The sequence below is a fragment of the Epargyreus clarus genome, unplaced genomic scaffold (assembly GCF_041222505.1).
Source record: "Epargyreus clarus isolate Ecla_fem2 unplaced genomic scaffold, WU_Ecla_fem_2.2 ptg000019l, whole genome shotgun sequence".
In the NCBI taxonomy this organism is placed as follows: Eukaryota; Metazoa; Arthropoda; class Insecta; order Lepidoptera; family Hesperiidae; genus Epargyreus; species Epargyreus clarus.
The window spans coordinates 14,125,648-14,144,888 of NW_027332227.1; the positions used below are offsets into that span (position 1 = coordinate 14,125,648).

Here is a 19,241-nt window from a genome sequence, read left to right on the forward strand (position 1 = left end):
AATTAACTACTGGAAAACATACATCTTGGAGTAAAAGCTGGTGAATACGGTGAAAGATTTTAATCTGTTTACTCCTATAAGATACTGTCGAGAGCCGGGGTATTACTGACAAACTTTATTGCTTCGTAACGAGTCGTTTCAAGAGTTGATTTTAGAGAAAGTGGATTTTGCATGCAGTCACCCGTTGCTCTCTTTGAAAATAAATGACCCGTAGTCGTGAAATGTAGGTTGCGAAAACGGCATGATGCGTTGTATCAAATTCTACTTTAAATAATATTTTAGCGGTATCTGTAGTTTAACTTTTATTTTTTAATAAAGGATCGTAGCCAGGGCTGAAATTACTTGACATATTTTGAAACAATACCTAAATTAAATCTGTTTTGGATTAGCCTAGTTATTCTACTGTGCGGTGCCGGAAAAAAGTGGCAAAAATATGTCACTTTTTTCTAGAAACAACAACTACACTAAAATAACTATTATTCGCTAAAGTACCTAAAATTGAAAATTCTTGGAAAGGGTACGGTAAAGTTGATACTACTTTTGTCTCGGTACGTAAATTACCCTCCGAAGATAGATGAGATGTTACCACGCAATCCCCATTATCCATTGCACAATGTTAAGTGGTTTGCTAGTATTTCTGCGTTGCGTGCTTCAACTGAATTAGGAATTTCTTGAAATGGCGTTTTCCGCTTACAAATATATTTTACCGAAATGTGTCAACGATAGGTACTGCGTTAGATATTGTTGGGAATAGGCCACAGGAGAACGAGAAAATAAACTATGAAATATAATAAAATAAAATTCACTCCAAAAAGATACTTTTTATTATATCGAATCATTGACAGAATGACAAATTAGAAGAAGTAAAAATATATGTTTTTCAGCTGCCAGCTTTATCATATATAACCTACTTGAATATTATACATTATAAGAGGCTTGAGTTTTTGCTATCTTCCAACAGCCTCCCTCAAAAATTCAAGTATAAAACAATTTATAAATACGTTCTTTGCAGAACACTTCTTGAATGTCATTACATCTACCACCACTTCACTAGGTGTTTCGTTATGGAGGAGAAGCGGCGAAAGAAACTCCATAACACACATCTTTTTACAATAAATATAAATGTTTTTACAATGGCAAACTTAACCATGGCACATGTGGAGCTGAAGATACTTCAGACCACATCGATTTATCAGTCAAATATACAAAGAAAACTTCAAACAAAACCTTATACTCGTACTTTGCTTTAGCTGATGAGACTGCGACTGTGTCTACATTGTTTTCGTACGAAATTATGCAGTTTTAATTACTTTGTATTTGCTATTCTTTCAACATCTATATCAAGAAATTATGTTATTTATTTTGTATTTGTAATATAAATTATTTGCATTAAAATGTTTTTGCAAATTTATAATGCTTATTTTGTTGAAATTATTAAACCATATACATACGTGTGGGACTATACATATATCTTATTCTATACATATATATATTCTTATCCGTATTAATTCATCTTATATAGGTATATTTAAACATTTATCTACATGCATCTGCATGAGAATGTACCTTTAAGAGTTTTTAAACCCTATATTTAAGTATAACATGAAGACGTTCAAACCAAAGCCGAGATGTGTGCTTTAAGCCGTTAAAGCTTTTATTTAATTTACTTACTTTATTATCTTTAGGCAACCTTCTTTATCTTTAGCAACCTTTACCTTCTGGTACTACCATATAAATATTCTCTGTATGAAAACCATTATAATATATTTTTCTAATTATATCAAATGAAATTTACAAAGGTAGTATTTTCGTCCATATGGTGTACATTTAAATCTATCTAAATGTAGTAAATCTGGCTATTGGTGCGAACGTTACATCTTAATCCTGTAAAATTTCTTACTGAAACTGAATTTCTTAGTGAAACTTCGAGCAACTAAACGAGCTTTGTTATTTTTTCTGATTTAAATACTTAGTTCATTATTATTTGTGGTAAATACCCACTTGCAACTAATAATGTTAACATATTTAGGTCTGTAAACAAAATATCAGATTTGATTGCTCCTTTGTGGCTTAATTTCACTTTGTACTGCTTTTCACCATTTAATAGGCACCTTAAAATACCTTTAAATTATTTAGGTAATTATTGCAAAGTACTTAATAAAAATCAGCTATCAGGATTGTGCGTCCGTATATAATAATTCGGGGATTGATCAAGTATTTAATAGTTATTGTTGACGCATTATCATTTAAGGAATGTTGTTGTTAGCTTTCAATTAGTTTCGCCGAATCAGAGTCAGGCTTTCTAAATTTTATATTGATATGTAATGCTCAATGTTTGTTGTCATTATTTTCAATATTTAATTCATCAACTACATGATCTGCTTAGCAGCTATGGACATTTCATTACTTTTAATATTTAATAATGTATATCCATTAAAATCTTTACCAACTAGGCTGGATCTAAAATATTTTTATCTTTAATCTTGCTAACTGTGTTACGAACGTAGCAGTAGCACCAAAACATTTTCATATGATCGATTTTGTTTTTACCTTTCCACAATTTACATGGTGTTTTATTTATTTATTATCAGAGCTTTAGTGGGGAATATGTATATTTTTATAAATATAAGTAGGTATATGACTGTTGTAACAGCTTCACCCCAAAAGCTTTATTTAATTTCGCATTTACAACCATTTCGGTTAATATACGATTCATTTGCTCTGTTTCACCATTTTATTGTGTTTTATAAGGTAAATTTTAATGATACATAATTATCTTGCCAACAAAAATTCCTTAAGTTCATTATTTCAGAAATATATTCTCGATCATTATCATAATGTAAATGAATAATGTTACTATAGGATACATTTTCACTTTTAGACATTTTTGAAATGATACTTATTTCCCATTTAAAATACATGTAACATAAAGACAATTTTTGTCATCAAAGGAAGTCGACGTTATCGAATCGCAAACATCACAGTGAATAATAAAAAAAAAAAAAAATGTTTTTTTTTACCATTAGCTGGTCAGTCTTGACTTTCAGAAATTCAAGATCACAGATTACATATAAGTATTCAAGATTGTCATATGACGGTCAATAATAAAATCTTTAAAAATATTCAAATTTCATCAACCCATTTATTGTCCCACTGCTGGGCATGAGTCTCCTATCAGAATGAGAAGGTTTCGGTCATAATCCATCGCGTTAGCCAAGTGAGTATTGGTAGACTCACATACCTTTCAGATTTTTTATTATATAAATCTTTCAGGTGTAGAAGATTTCTTCACGATGTTTTCCTTTACCTTTAAAGCAAGTAATAATTAATTTCTAATACACACATAACTTTGAAAAAATTCAGAGGTGATTGCCTGGGATTTGAACCTCGGACCCTTCGTTAGACAGGTCGAGTTTCTTAACCATTAGGCTATCACTGCTATTCAAATTTAATTTCTGTTTATTCAAATGACCGTTTGTGCCATAACTAATACGATTTCTAACTTTGAATTAAGTTTATTTTATACTGTGATCTATCATTTTATGAAAAATAATGATACTATCATCCTTTATACTACATATTAGACATTTACTATTTTTATAAATATGCCCTTCATTTTTTAATAACCGACATACCTTTTATTGTTCAATTCGATTTACTAAGAAGCTGCATAGGTACAGCTTAAGTTCCATAGAACTAAAGTTCCACAGAACTTTTGGTGAACAGTATAGAATTTTAAATTCTTTGTTTTTACCTTTACCAAATCTTTAGCTCCTCCAATTTTAAACGTAGTCTGTCATTTAATACATATTAATCCTTCGTATTTTCAAAGTGATCAGAGTTTTCAAATCTAAAAGAAAAACAAGTGTCAGGGTTAGAATTGGAACAAAAATCAAATAAATTTCATTTTTAAGACATAAAAGCGAAACTGTCCTTATTTTTATTTGCAGTGTCCAATGCATTTACAGTTATATAGCTACTACTGTCTCCATTTTGTTGCAATTAGGTACTTGATATAATGACAGTTAGCATCAGTAATAGCGACGGGTTCAGATCGCAAAAAATATAATTTTTACACCAACAGTTTCCATGATAAAAATTCATATTAGCTTGTGTATCTGCATGATGTAGTAAGTATTCTTGTAGTAGTTTACACATTTCTCTATATTAAAATTTATATTTATACAAGCGTGTGATATTTGAAGTTCAGTTGTTTCAGGTCTCAATTTTACTTTGAACATTTTGAATGTATTCATTGAATCTAAAAGATGAGACATTGAATTATATGCATTCCGTCGATTCGTTTCATCCTTTGATCCATAATCCGTCGATCCATTTCATCCATTGATCCATTTAATCAAGTTTAGCACCAAGTTAGTGATCATATTACTCAATCATTAAAATAAGTTGTATCAGCGTTTGATATCTGGTCGCAATTCCAAATTAAGTTGTTTCTTACGCAGTCAAAATAATTGTGTAGCCAAAAAATTCTCCATTCGTAATTTTATTTAAGTCATCCATTATTGTTTTCGCCGTAGACGGTATTGGTTTAGACACTTATATATTATTGTTTGCCATCGCCGTTCGCCATCAAACATTTTTCATGTGTCTTTTTCTTCCGCGACTCCATGTTTGAAATATTACATAAATTTTATACTTAGTAGATGACTATATTTTTCAATATTTTACGATAGCGTAGCCTGGGCCCATAACCTGTTGGGAATAGGCCACAGGAGAACGAGAAAATAAACTATGAAATATAATAAAATAAAATTCACTCCAAAAAGATACTTTTTATTATATCGAATCATTGACAGAATGACAAATTAGAAGAAGTAAAAATATATGTTTTTCAGCTGCCAGCTTTATCATATATAACCTACTTGAATATTATACATTATAAGAGGCTTGAGTTTTTGCTATCTTCCAACAGATATTGCACGAGTCGTATAAATCAGACTTGTTTTTATATCTGCATAGGGTGTTTGGATTGAATTAGGAATTTCTTGTAAGGGTTTTTCCTCCTTGAAATATATTTTCCCGAAATTGCATGTCAGAGTTTGAAATTGCATGGTTTATCGGTATATCGTAAATTCTTAACACAAAATTTGTAATTTCACATTACTTTCCACACGACAGTGCTTGCGTGTTGGGTGAACGGTAGCCTAATCCCTATGATTGAAAGACTCGATCACAGATTACATAAAATTCCAGGATTAGCAAGACCATAGCTACACTGATAAAAATATGAAATATGTTTTTTATATCATGAAATAATCACATGAGGTTATAAATTCGCTGTTATTTGAAAATTACGAACGAATTCTTCATTTTTGTTTTTCTTTTGTCTAAACAGTTCTTTGTATTAAATCTATTTTAACGTCCATTTGCAGATTTTGTGTTTATTGGTCGTTTTCATTCAATGCTCAATCAATCCCACGGAGACTCATGGATCACACTCTCTCTCAGACAGTGCCCTGTTCCACCGTTTACGGCCATCACCTGTATCTGCGTCACACTCACAGTATGGCACATATCCGTTTTCAGCAGAGGGGGCCGGGTATAAATTGATATGGCCCTGTGAGGTGCCCCTGCGATGATTTAGTCGTTAACCTACACCATATTGATGCAACTTGACCTCATTGATCACATGACAATTGCCTTGATGCGCCATCGCTGCCCACTATAATTAAAGACGTATTAATTGCTATTCAAAGTGTTACTGAGGTTTTTGTTCTATTATCTTCGAAGTATTTGGAAGCCATTTTATCATTAAACAATTTTTCAGCGCGTGTTTGTATGCGAGTTTGAACTTTAATTATGTCTTAATTATCTTTAACTGCTAATATAAAATAATTACTAGGTGTACGTTGACGTATGTGATGAAAAATAACGTGAAAGTAACTATGTCCGTAAGAGGTATTATATTTTCAATTGCTGGAAATAAAAAATGATTCTTTAACGGAATTCCAGTGAATAATTCAAATATAGTCGGACCCAGTATCTGCAAACAAAAGTATGTAAGAAAAATACTAACTAATATACTGTACCTGTGCGGAAAGGCGGAAACATGACGTGATGTTATTCACATTAATTACTGCATTATCACCAGTCTAATGGTGGCTTGACTTATGGTTGATGAATTACGTAACTTACGTGTGTTTTTAACTTTGTCAACTATAGAAAACTTTTTCGTATAGTTTGGTGTCGTACGGTCGGCAAAGGCAAACTTTTTAAATGCATTTAATAATACATACCATGTTTGTAGTAGACACGGTGACATTGATGATAAATTAATCATTTTATCATACCTATTTTTCCCCAGAAACAGATTTTGGGACAACTGGTTAGTTATTAGACTATCAGAGATTGATCTTTGTTATCGTCATTATACGTCATGTAAGAAATTACAAGGAGGATAACATTATTTACATTTATCTTGCAACATCCTGTCTTTAATAATACTTACATACATACCTACTTGATCTATGATTGATCATATTCAGCTTAAGCAACAAATCGAATAATGATATAAAATTTACATTTTAGATTGCTCCCATCCTGCTATTAGAATATTCACATATGATTTGACGATGACGTCAGCGTCATTATGAATACATGGTCACATTATGGATCAATTTTATAACGTAACGGACAAGTCGGTTTTATTTTACTTAAAACAGTTTCAACGGTGATCGTAATGTCAGATATCCCGTTGTAAGCAATTTCTTCGATCAATACCATTTCATTGTTGTGCTCAATACCACAAATTATTTGAACACGGCTCGGCCATTCCCCATTGCATGAATGTTTACAACTTGTTTATCAGTTATGTCTAGCGTTGCAGGCACCGGCAAATACGGTATGACTTGAAATATCTATGATTATATTCCAAGAAAATAAATTACGGTGTTTGTGCCTGATTTTGAAACGATTGTCTGTTCAATAGCACATAGCAATAAACATTGATTCATTTTTGACGCCTTAGGTGATAGGGCTGATATTAAAGCCGACATGTTACAGTCATTGTTATATGAACTTATTTTTATGGAGCTGCTCTCATCAAATGCGAAACGAAACAACATGCATGCAGCTACCATTGCAAGTAAACATTCTATTTGCTTTCACTGTCCATGCATTCGAGGACGATTCAAATGTTAGATTAGCGGCATGTTACCGGTTAGCGAACCGTTGGTCGAAACAGTGGCACCGTCTGACCGACATATGGAACCAGTTTGGTTATAGCCACTAAATGGCGAGCCAGCCTTGGCATTGGGGGAACTCGATGACTAAGTGCGCTTCGTTTTATAAAGACGTGTTCACGGACCACGACGTTTGTATTGTTGTGCCCTCGGGAATCTAATAGGACCGTTTTTGTTGTTCAGAACTTGGGGATCTTTTGGAAATAATATGTAAAAATATGTTGACATCTATTGAACCAAAACATTTTAGAAGTTTACTTATTTTCTTTCTAATTTTATGAAATTTGAGCAAACTTCTATGTTCCCTGTACTGGTAAATGATCTTTTGCATAACCAAAAGTATACAAATGTTACAATTACGAATGAATCAGCTATTTCTATTAAACAATTTCAAAACTTAAATTAAAAAAAAAACAAACAAACAAACTGATCTTGATAATGAACCCTCAGACGGACAAAAAACATTTTATGTAAGCGCCTCGCTGTGAATATAGCGTAACGAATTATGTGTTACGTCAAATGATGCACAACGTCGCGTGATGGGAATATTTTTAATGGACTAGCTATGCCTCGCGGTTTCTCCCGCTTTTATATAGAGCACTTTCAATACTCTTCCATTATCCCTATTTCCATTTACCTACTCCACTCTCTTCATTTAAAAAATCGTAACTATTTTCGTTCGTTGGGAGGTAAAGCTGTATCTCTTGATCCACATTATAGACTTTGATAAATTGAAATCCTTCTAAAATTAACTGTCAAATTCAAAGATTTTTTTAATCCGACTGGTACATCCAGGTTACATGGTACATGCAGGTTCAATCAAAAAACAAACAATCTTCTCAGTTTCACGACATCAGTTTATATTATGTCAAATGGAATAGCGTCGTGTGATGTGAATATTAATGGATAGTCTCTTCCGTCATGTGTTATCGACTGCTATGAGTAATTCAGTATGTTTAATTGCGGTAATGGTCTAAATGGAGTGTAACTCAATTAATGTTAGACATCTGGTGTGCAGCGTGCCTTGTGATGGCACCAGCTATCATCTCCTAAGCGGGAAGTGGTTTTAAACTCGTTTTATTTACATGATATGTGTTAATGCAATGCTATAAATTATTTCGTTCTGGTTTTAACAACATTTTGATTTAAGTAACTCTCCTTTCAACAAAATTATCTCTGAAAGATTAAGATTCACTTACAAATATTTTTCCTTATTACCTACTTAATTAATTACACCGACAAATAGTATGTCTCAAATCGTTGACATGGTAGGATTTGTTATCACAAATCCCAGTGATATTCTTCTATTGTTGTTATCACTGTAAATTATAGGTGTACTTTTGTCCTGTCAGATTGAAATAGAACCCAGAATAACCCCAGGAGTTCGACGCTTTATTATCAGTTAAATAATGATTATTCGAAACCATCAACTCTTTTTGCTAAAATTTTAGATTTTATTTATATTCTAGAAATGAAATGAAATGAAAACGACCAATATACATATAGTATTTACAGATTTCATATAATTTGGTTTTCAAATTGTCAAATAACATGCTGGTAGCTTCAGAATTAGTTTTGCTTGTTATTATTTTAGATATGCTTAACGGTAGTTGCTGGTCTTCAAATCCAATTTAATACAAACATTCTGTATTATGTATCATGTCGATTTTTTCATACATTTTCGTGTATTGCAACAAGTTTGTCAGCCTAATCTCGTTATCTTAGCTTAGCCTTTATTTATTACATCTCGATGTAATCTTTGCCCATGATGACTCACGATTCTTTATCTCATCATGAAATTTGGTTTAGTCGTAACCATTAAACTGATCTTGATATCACACATGTTTAAGGTTTAAGCAACTTTTAAACTTAAATAACCACAAGAAGAAGATATTTAGGTTTGAAGATATTTAAGCCTCCATATTCAGTTGGCGTATAGTTTTTTATAATTGTCTCTATTATTATTCATCATACAGCATTATTGATTATGTTGCTCCTCGTCAGTATGTAGTTTTCTACAAGAATATTACCTATAGATGCGTGGGAGCTACAAACTGGACCTCTGTCTCTATAAGGCAGGTGTTCGCACCGCCTACCATTATAGCTATGCGTAATCTTTGCGTTCATCGACTCGTACCTGCCAGTTCGCCTGCGCAAGTTTGTCTCTATCAGTTGTATGATTTTTAATGCTCTACCGCATTCCGGTTCTGTTTTCATTGTTTGTTAACTTCCTCCGATATTAACATATTCAACATAATTGTAGTCTAAATCACCGTTTCATGTATCTATATAATTTTTAAGATTATAAGTATTGTAAGAATTTTAGCCTTTAGCTTACAAAGATTAGTAAAGATCGGAACATGTAAACGCCACCTTATTATGCCCTTGACTTTCAATTCAGGAGAACAAAGCGTTCATCATAATGTGTCATCTTAATTTATTTCTAACGTCGCGTCGGATGCATTGTCTATTTTATCTTGAGGCTCGAACAAAAAGTGAGAAATACATGGAAATTCACGTCTGTAAGAATTTTCATTGTGTTTGAACCTTGGAGGAGATAAGATAATAACTGTATTTCTAGCTCCAATTGTATGTTCAGTGTTAGAATAGAAAATTTAGATATATCTGCAATTTATGTGATTATTGTATACTGCTTTAGTTTGTCCTTATCTTGATTCTACTTGTATAACCCATTGGTATTTGCGCTATTTTACAAACAATTTTATCACGTATAAGTGAGGTTTTAATGTGAGATTATATCATGGCAATGTAACAAGATGTAAGAAGGCTTTTTTAATAGTTTTTTGCACTAATTACTTGGGACATTTAACCGTATTTAGTGGTAAAAATTGTGTCATGTTTTCTAATGCTAGTTTACCTCGACTGTCGAGGTGATGTTAAATAATATACTTTAATACTGAGTATTTGGTGAATATATATATTTATTAACATATGTGTTTATTTCAATTACTAAGTTAAAATCGCATAATTTTTTCTCACATAAACAACGAATTCACATACGGCGTGTATAAAAGCATGAGTTTTAATTCGTAAAGTGGTGCGCAATCGCAGCACGACCCCGGGGGTCGGTAATGCCAATTTAGTGCTGTACTGACTCACTGGGATCATTTGTTACAATTTCTGTTTATTGTCTCCGTGTTTGTTTGATGAAAGACAATACTAACTTTATTTTTAACATATCTAGCTATTCAAAAGGATTTTAAAGTCTCTAATACGATTCAACATTTACCTATATTAAAACATTTGTTATATTTTTCATGCCCAGATTATTATCGCACTTATCTAACATGTCACTATTTAAAAATAACTTTTTCCCACACGTTCATTGCAAAAATGCGGCCTCATGAGGACTAATTTATTTCCATTTATACTGTGAGGTCACAGTAACATTGGCATCCGCTCTTAGTTATTTCGTTGCAAATATTTACAAGATTGTAAATTGCAATTACATCATACATTTAAAAATACCTTCAAATGAATGTTGATTAAAAATGGAATATCACATTATCATTGATTGGTTTCATAATAATGTGACTTTGATAAAATTGATAAAAAATCTGTTTAACAAGATTCTAAGGACAGTTGCGTAGTGGTAGTGGTCGTCTTTTTATTCGCTATTCCCGTATAAGTGCCTTCTTTATTGTGCGTATTAGTATCAGGTAAATTACGTTCGTTTTATAATTTATCGGTGTGACTAAATAACTAGTTTCCTTTGTTATATAATTTATAAATGCAATATCTTAATCAGCTTTGTTGTTTTTATAAAAAATGGAATTTATTGTTTAATCAGCCACTCTTGTACTCACGTGAAAGAATGTTTACAATATTCGATTTTCTACTAGTTTTCAAGATGCTAAAAACGCTTTGCATATTCCATTCATTAATCCATTTCTGTGCAAATCAGAACAGGGCAATCTAGTTTTAATTCTTCAAGTAATAATTAGAATTCAAGCAAAACTATTGTTTATTAAACAAAGTCTAGTACAAATTATACCGCCCCCATAGTACCACCGGCGCGTGATACCATTGTGTTCACCATTACAGCCGGTTTGTTTGCTCACAAAACATCTGTCTCCCTCTACATAATAAACGACATTACATTACGTTACAAGATCTCATATGATTCATCAACGACATTCATTCAAACATAATTCACTCGCTTTAATCATGATGACTTCAATACACTTAATTGTGTCTTTTCATTCGTCAACTGTTTCAGAGAGGATATTTCATTTTAAAATCGACATTGCATTTACGTGTCTGGTTACGTGTCTGTCTTTTGTTTATTTCTCGGTAAGATTCCGGGATGTTACTGCATTTAATACTGAAGTAGATAAATATCCTAAAATATTTAAATATTTCAGTGTTCTTGAATTTAATAACACATTAGGATGGATTCGTGCCAGCCAAGTAATATTTCAATAGGTTTAATATTGAAGTCGATCATAATTGCAGTAATTAAATTTGCATAAGTATGAACATTACTCGTTTTGCTGGTTTATGCATGAAGGATGTTATTCAAATCGTAGTAGGAAAAGCGTTGAAGATCACTATCTTCACCGCAACGTGCATTTATGACTGTAATGTGCAATCAGGTACAGGAAAAACTTGAAAAGAATATATTATCTACATACTTATGACGCATCTTCGATCATAACTTAGTCAACATGGCCGCCGGCAAATGTTAGGTCAGTGTTCTTTAGATTTCACTATTCAAATATTTATTTACCTTATTTATCATCTTTCTGTTCCTATAAATGTTTTGTTTTCAGATTATTTACTTCTACTGTAGGTTTCAGAGAACGTAATTATGATTCAGTCTTTGAGTTTGAATACTTTTTGTTCGCTTATACTTTATTCGGAATCTTATTTACTTAAATAGTAATTGTCGGATAAATATATCTATATAATTAGAGATATTAAAGAAATGTAACCACTAAAACAATGTTATATGTATTAGCCGGAATTTGTTCAACACAATCAAGTAGAACGACCTGATCATAATATAAAATGGGTTGGATCCTTTTTAGGACAGCGACAATAACACTCGTCTCCACATAAACTGAAACCTTAAGATTGATGGGCGCGGTCATACCGGCCATTTGCTCCAAAGGGCACAGTTTGAGGTCGCCAGGTCGGGCCTAATGTGCACCGTGACCGGAATAATTTCAGCCATATCCAATATTTGTGTCTAGTTTGGAATATCTAAGGTCGCAAATTCCGTGACAAAGACTTTCTTGAGACTAACCAACCATTGTTGGGCAACACGCTCTGAAAATGCCGGAGGGCAACGACTTTATTGTCGCCGTTCGCTTGCTGGCTGTTTTATTGTTAATTATTCACAAAGCGAGGCTTTTGACCTCGATTATCTATAGATAAGCTTCAGATATCCGTTAGAGACGAGTTTCTTATATCGTATCCTTTTTAAAATCGTTCAGGCTAACGACAGATAACATTGATCCACCTTTTAATAAAGTTACGAATAACATAACCATAACAAGTTATTATGTAAAACTAGTAATGATTTATGATTTTAATACGATGTTGCAGAATTTATTAACAATTTAATATATAGACGATTATACTATAAAGCAATATTACAATATCTTTTTACATACCTACAATTATTCTGATGTTTTTCTATTTTAAAATATCATTAAATATTTCAGATTATTAAAAAGTGTTGTATAAGTCTGTATTACCTAAAAAGTCCACTGGCTCATTTCATTTATTTAAACCTCTTTCTTTCCTAACAAAAACTGCCTTACTAACAATCGCGTAAAAACCAGCTCCGTATAGAAAATGGAATGCATAACTGTGAACTATTTCCAGCACGTTAAGGTTTCCCACTGCTGCTATTTTTATAGAGTCAAGGTTGCATACACAATCATCTAATTACGCGGGCAATCGTGTCGGTAATGCGTGTGATATGCACGCAACATCTGATACTGTGTCAGCGTGTTTGTAATGCAACCGAGCTATTGTTGGACGGTCTCAGTACTCTCAGTAATGTTCGGGATTGAATTGCTAATTGTTTGCAGGAATTTGGTCGTCGTGGGGTGTACCTTTATAGCTAGGCCTAGACGGTACTGGGAAGTACTTGAAACGTTAAGTTTCCTTATGACATTTACTTTAATTAAAACTCCTAATGATACAACATTAAGATATAAAGTATCTCATGATAATACCCATCATTTACAGCGTAAAACCTAACTTATATAGAAACATGTTTTTTGTGGTGGAACCTTGACAAAATAAATATAGTTCAAAAAACTAAAAAACACGCTTTTATGATAAAATCAAATAAAAATTAGAAAATAATTTTCAATCTAGGAATCAATTAAGGAACAGTAAATAGTATAATTGTGAAAAAAGCGAGGGGTGCTCCACTTATCAGTTTTCAAAAAGCACTCACGAACAGACAGCGGAGGGTTTCGTTTTACCCTTTGAGTACGGAATCCTAAAAATCATTCTACAAGATGGCATTATAGATATGTTTCAGTACATTTGAGTTATAGGGAAATAACATTATTATTTTTAAAACTAAAAATCAATCTAGTAACTTTGCGTGAACTGTCTCTAAGGCGCTTTCTCTCGCCTCGAAAAGCGTTAATCCTGAGGATGTTGATAAGGACAATGGTACAGAATTATTAAAATCATGTATTGTCATCGGTTTTTCATAATTTTGAATTAACCTGAACGTTCAAAGTGGATAGAAATCGGGTTCAAAGATTCTGTTACTCTGTTACATACATAAAAGCGTGTTAAAAAAGAAAGTAATTTATGTTATTTTTCAAAAATTGTGTTGTGGAGAACCTATTATATTCAAAGGACACTCAAATATCACTATTAGTTCCACCCTGATTAATTTGACCTAACTTATTTCAAGCGGTAGATGAGAATGTAGACACTTATATTAGTGCTGAGTAAGGTATTAAATGAGTAAATATAGGGCATCTTGAACCTTCATACAAATAGATAGTAATCTATTGTAGTTGTTTATTTAAGCATCCGTAACTTATCAACTGATATGATTTTAAATGCGATAAAATTATTTTACACTTATCTACGCCTGTAACCGTACCGAATAAAAAACTACAGTTTTCTTATAGTCTTATTATTAATCATGAATAATATATTTATTGTTATAAGCAAATATTGATATTGAAAATCTGTTTTCATCATCATTTCTTATTATTTAGACATAGCTACGAAATGTACGAATGTTTTTATCCAAGCAGGAGATAATATTTCTTCACTTTCGACGACATCCATTTCTATTGCCGTATTGTTTGCAGTTTGTCTTATCTCGGACAAGCACATCGTGATCACTTAATACGTGAAAGCGATTTCTTTGTATTCTATTGCTATCTCTAGATCTTTTACCTAACGCGGTACGATTATGCCTTTGGTGTTTCCAATGATTTTGTTCCCTTTCGTTGCGTCCCGTAATGTTGACTTCTTATTTCCGCTAGATACGCAATATGCGTACTTTTGTTTGTGTTTTCTGTGCAAGCGATTCATATAATTTCCTCGGCCTCCTTTCAAAGTGCTCGAGATTCGAGACGATTGTGTGAATATTGTGCATCAATCCATTGTATTTTGATCTCGCTGTACAATCGTATGCAATTTCAATTCAAATATTTATTTACCTTATTTATCATCTTTCTGTTCCTATAAATGTTTTGTTTTCAGATTATTTACTTCTACTGTAGGTTTCAGAGAACGTAATTATGATTCAGTCTTTGAGTTTGAATACTTTTTGTTCGCTTATACTTTATTCGGAATCTTATTTACTTAAATAGTAATTGTCGGATAAATATATCTATATAATTAGAGATATTAAAGAAATGTAACCACTAAAACAATGTTATATGTATTAGCCGGAATTTGTTCAACACAATCAAGTAGAACGACCTGATCATAATATAAAATGGGTTGGATCCTTTTTAGGACAGCGACAATAACACTCGTCTCCACATAAACTGAAACCTTAAGATTGATGGGCGCGGTCATACCGGCCATTTGCTCCAAAGGGCACAGTTTGAGGTCGCCAGGTCGGGCCTAATGTGCACCGTGACCGGAATAATTTCAGCCATATCCAATATTTGTGTCTAGTTTGGAATATCTAAGGTCGCAAATTCCGTGACAAAGACTTTCTTGAGACTAACCAACCATTGTTGGGCAACACGCTCTGAAAATGCCGGAGGGCAACGACTTTATTGTCGCCGTTCGCTTGCTGGCTGTTTTATTGTTAATTATTCACAAAGCGAGGCTTTTGACCTCGATTATCTATAGATAAGCTTCAGATATCCGTTAGAGACGAGTTTCTTATATCGTATCCTTTTTAAAATCGTTCAGGCTAACGACAGATAACATTGATCCACCTTTTAATAAAGTTACGAATAACATAACCATAACAAGTTATTATGTAAAACTAGTAATGATTTATGATTTTAATACGATGTTGCAGAATTTATTAACAATTTAATATATAGACGATTATACTATAAAGCAATATTACAATATCTTTTTACATACCTACAATTATTCTGATGTTTTTCTATTTTAAAATATCATTAAATATTTCAGATTATTAAAAAGTGTTGTATAAGTCTGTATTACCTAAAAAGTCCACTGGCTCATTTCATTTATTTAAACCTCTTTCTTTCCTAACAAAAACTGCCTTACTAACAATCGCGTAAAAACCAGCTCCGTATAGAAAATGGAATGCATAACTGTGAACTATTTCCAGCACGTTAAGGTTTCCCACTGCTGCTATTTTTATAGAGTCAAGGTTGCATACACAATCATCTAATTACGCGGGCAATCGTGTCGGTAATGCGTGTGATATGCACGCAACATCTGATACTGTGTCAGCGTGTTTGTAATGCAACCGAGCTATTGTTGGACGGTCTCAGTACTCTCAGTAATGTTCGGGATTGAATTGCTAATTGTTTGCAGGAATTTGGTCGTCGTGGGGTGTACCTTTATAGCTAGGCCTAGACGGTACTGGGAAGTACTTGAAACGTTAAGTTTCCTTATGACATTTACTTTAATTAAAACTCCTAATGATACAACATTAAGATATAAAGTATCTCATGATAATACCCATCATTTACAGCGTAAAACCTAACTTATATAGAAACATGTTTTTTGTGGTGGAACCTTGACAAAATAAATATAGTTCAAAAAACTAAAAAACACGCTTTTATGATAAAATCAAATAAAAATTAGAAAATAATTTTCAATCTAGGAATCAATTAAGGAACAGTAAATAGTATAATTGTGAAAAAAGCGAGGGGTGCTCCACTTATCAGTTTTCAAAAAGCACTCACGAACAGACAGCGGAGGGTTTCGTTTTACCCTTTGAGTACGGAATCCTAAAAATCATTCTACAAGATGGCATTATAGATATGTTTCAGTACATTTGAGTTATAGGGAAATAACATTATTATTTTTAAAACTAAAAATCAATCTAGTAACTTTGCGTGAACTGTCTCTAAGGCGCTTTCTCTCGCCTCGAAAAGCGTTAATCCTGAGGATGTTGATAAGGACAATGGTACAGAATTATTAAAATCATGTATTGTCATCGGTTTTTCATAATTTTGAATTAACCTGAACGTTCAAAGTGGATAGAAATCGGGTTCAAAGATTCTGTTACTCTGTTACATACATAAAAGCGTGTTAAAAAAGAAAGTAATTTATGTTATTTTTCAAAAATTGTGTTGTGGAGAACCTATTATATTCAAAGGACACTCAAATATCACTATTAGTTCCACCCTGATTAATTTGACCTAACTTATTTCAAGCGGTAGATGAGAATGTAGACACTTATATTAGTGCTGAGTAAGGTATTAAATGAGTAAATATAGGGCATCTTGAACCTTCATACAAATAGATAGTAATCTATTGTAGTTGTTTATTTAAGCATCCGTAACTTATCAACTGATATGATTTTAAATGCGATAAAATTATTTTACACTTATCTACGCCTGTAACCGTACCGAATAAAAAACTACAGTTTTCTTATAGTCTTATTATTAATCATGAATAATATATTTATTGTTATAAGCAAATATTGATATTGAAAATCTGTTTTCATCATCATTTCTTATTATTTAGACATAGCTACGAAATGTACGAATGTTTTTATCCAAGCAGGAGATAATATTTCTTCACTTTCGACGACATCCATTTCTATTGCCGTATTGTTTGCAGTTTGTCTTATCTCGGACAAGCACATCGTGATCACTTAATACGTGAAAGCGATTTCTTTGTATTCTATTGCTATCTCTAGATCTTTTACCTAACGCGGTACGATTATGCCTTTGGTGTTTCCAATGATTTTGTTCCCTTTCGTTGCGTCCCGTAATGTTGACTTCTTATTTCCGCTAGATACGCAATATGCGTACTTTTGTTTGTGTTTTCTGTGCAAGCGATTCATATAATTTCCTCGGCCTCCTTTCAAAGTGCTCGAGATTCGAGACGATTGTGTGAATATTGTGCATCAATCCATTGTATTTTGATCTCGCTGTACAATCGTATGCAATTTCTTGAAAGTCATTTCATTGTCTGACCTGGCATATCACAAATTTCTACATTGCAACTTGATACTTCCTATTACACAATCGTGTTTTAGGTTTCGTTTTCATTAGCCACGGTCAATTTAAACAACACCGAAATTGTACAACGCTTACTGCGGCCGGTTTCTCCATGAAAATTTTAAACGCTAGGAACGTGACGGTAGTGTTCTACTATTCTTTTGATTGCATCTGTTACAGTATTTTGATAACTGTGCTTTAAGTTACTTTCACCCGTCAAAAGATTTGGTGATTACGATTAACTTCTGGCAAAAACTCAGTTAAAAAGAGCAACAATTGAAATTTTAAGTCATTGTGAAGTCTTTTACAAATATAATGGAGAAGAGGTTACAAAACTCCAATTCATCTATAACCAATTTTAGACTTATAAAAAGCGGAGCGAAAAATTACATTCATGAAAGTATTTTTGAACGATTGACAATCAAATAATAGATTTCTGATGATTTTAAAAGTACCACCACCACTCACCACCACCAAACCACCACCAACCACCACCTAGTTACCACTCGCCTAGGCTACGTAAGACGAAAGGCGTCTTCTGTTCAAAATCTTTTTAACAACTACAAATTTACTAATAAATACTTATAATACATACGTTATTATTATGCAATTTTGAACTTTCTTTATCATAAAGTTATCCATAATGTTAAAACTACTTGAAAATTGTTACCACTTATCAGCTCATTTCCATCCGCAATATGTATCTTATCAGTAGTTTGTATTGTTTAAGATCTCCCTCAGTATTGTTTGTACGGATTTTTTATTCCGGATTCGTTAACCGGAACGGCAGCTGTTCTTACTAGTCCATATTCTGTTAATTATGTAATCTACAAGAAACTGTAACACACGTTCGTCATTCGTCACGAAAGTGAATTACTGTACGGCCTGCTTCTGCACGCGGAATTACTACTTCGTAATTGTTTATTGCTTTTTGTAATTGTTTTATTACAACTGTTGTGTAATTTTATGTAATATTATGTTTATTATGTTTATTATGTTGTTCATGCATGCTCGCGTATTGAACTATATTCGTAACGCGGTTCGTACTCGTGTTGTTGCAGTTATGGCTAGTGGTAACGATTAATATTCTGAGGGTTGCGTCATTGTGGATTAATTGTTTGCACGGTTGACTGCTCGTCGCATACGTAATTAGTTTGATGAACATCTGTTGTCTCTCAATGTGATTGGTTTGAATTTGAATTGAATATGTAAAAATCAATATCAATAGATGTCTTGGGACCGATCTATTTCTGGTTAACAAGATGAATTTATACATTAGGATGCAATGCTGGTTATGCATACTTGTACGAGGTTAAGAAACTAATAGTGACTTCCGTTATTTATCTATTAGTACGTATATAGGGCTTCACTGAGTATTACACTTGAAGGCGGTAATGGTATATGGAAATTGTTT

General features: G+C 32.7%; 1 protein-coding gene across 1 annotated transcript in view; it reads left to right on the forward strand.

Annotated features, from left to right (window-relative positions):
* The window catches only part of jar (Myosin heavy chain 95F jaguar), a 50,248-nt gene that overhangs the window by 8,465 nt on the left and 22,542 nt on the right, over positions 1-19,241 (forward strand). The gene's annotated exons all lie outside the window — the stretch shown is intronic.